Source organism: Emiliania huxleyi (genome assembly GCF_000372725.1).
Source record: "Emiliania huxleyi CCMP1516 unplaced genomic scaffold EMIHUscaffold_855, whole genome shotgun sequence".
NCBI classification, from domain to species: Eukaryota; Haptophyta; order Isochrysidales; family Noelaerhabdaceae; genus Emiliania; species Emiliania huxleyi.
Window position 1 is genome coordinate 1,793 of NW_005195619.1, and position 1,969 is coordinate 3,761.

A 1,969-nucleotide genomic window follows, 5' to 3' on the forward strand; every position below is an offset into this window, starting at 1 on the left:
GCTAATGCGGCGTCTAAGCCTAGTCCGCGCTTGGCACCTGCTGGAGCAGCTCCTGTAGCTGGCGGTACACGGCGTCGGTTGTGCGCAGCTCCTTTGAGCGGACGGTGAGCTCGAGAGCGCGGCCTGCACCGATTGACGAACTGGTTAAGGAACGAGCTAACGACTACTCTTGACCGGTGGGCTCGGGCGCGCGGCCCTGCATCAGGCCGAGCTTCGCGTGAACGAGCACGGTATGTTCTGAGCCGGCGAGCTGCCCCGCCGAGATACACTCCATGCCGATGGTGTCCACCTGCTCGATCGAGTATGGTCGTGAGGAGGGGGGGGGGAGGGGGAAGGGGGAGAGGTCGCCCCACGGCCGAGTGGACCTGTTCGTCACCAGCACGGCCTGTGATTACGAGAAGGAGGGTGCTTCCGCTCCACTCCATGCCGATGGCGTTGCACCGCTGCGAGGTGCATCGCGCCGCCGACCAAGGTCGAGTACCTGCTCGCAGGCGCGCCGCGGGTAAACAGCCAAGCGCCGCACGTGTGCAGCGCCCGCCCGCGGGCAAGGAGAGGCCACTTTGGCGCGGCGGCGGCGGCGGCGGTCGTCACCACCGTCTTCCGCTCGGCGGCGTGCGCCGGCCACATGGCGCCGAACTGCTGCGTCGAGATCTTGTGTGGGCGCAGCAGGTCGCTCGGCTTGAGAGGCAGCTGGAAGGAGAGGATGTGCGAGGCGCCGCTCAGCGCCTCGGTGTACGAGACCTGGCCAAGCAAGTGCACCTCTGTCCCATACCTCTAGAGTACCGAATCCAGTGTGGGTTCAGTACCGTGGGTGGTGCGGTAGCAGACCTGGCCAAGCAAGTGCTGCTCGGCGGCGGCGGCGGCGGTGGCGCACGTGACGGACGCGCCGACCGACGTGGCACCGGCGGCGTGCAGCTCGGCAATGGAGCAGCGAGGCCCGCTCACCTTTGCCAGCAGTCCGGGACCGGTGATGCGGCCGGTGACGGCTTGCCTCGTGGGGTCCCCAGATGACCCGAGATTGTCCGAGATTGTCCGAGATTGTCCGAGATTCCTCGAGAGTCCGGGACCCAGTGAGCTGTCCTGTGAGCTGCGATCTGTGCGTCCAGCAGTCCGGGCCCAAATCTCCCCGTATCTCCCCTGTGAGCTGCGATCTGTGCGTCCAGCAGCCCGGGCCCAAATGATACGGACGGTGGCAGTGTGTGGCCTCGTGTCGGCTCGCGAGCCAGTCGATCGCAGCGAGAGAGTGTGGAGTGTGCGCGTGCGTGCCCGTCCCCCACATGCCAGGGTGTGTGTCAGACTGACTTGCTGTCTGGCCCCGCGCACCTGCCCGCTGGCGGGCGGCGCCGGAGGAGAGAGCGAGAGGCGCAGCGAGAGAGGAACGTCTAGCGCGACGGCGATCGAGCGCAGCGGAGCGCCGCTACTCCGCAGGCCGATTGCCTGGTCACAGGTGGAGGTGTGAAGAGGCGCTGCTCCGACGGGCGCCGCTACTCTGCCCGCCGGTCGCCAGCTCTGCGGCGGAGGCTCCGGCCGTCTTCGAGACGGAAAGCTGCAGTCGCGCGTCCGATGTGAGAGGCGCCGGCGCCGAGGACGCGTCGGCCACGGGCGCGTCGGAGACTGGCACGCCTGCATGCACCACACCTCCAGAGTGGTCGAACCCAGTGTGGGTTCCGTCCCGTGGGTGGTGCGGTAGCCAAGGTGGGCGCCCGGCCCACGTGCTGAAGACGCCAACCTCGGGGCGGGAGGACGGCAGCGTGCGGTGTGTTCAGAGCGCCGCGTGAGAGCACATGGGGGAGGCGAATACAGTCATTACAGCGGAGCACGGCCGAATGCGGCTGAGTGCGTGTCCTCTCGAGCGCTGGCTGGGAGCGCAAGAATACGTGCGACTGTTCCGCGTCTGGGCTGGGCCGCCTCCAAAGACTCCGCCGCCGGTGGGCCGCATCGCGGCCGCGGCTTGCATCGCCCCCGGGGG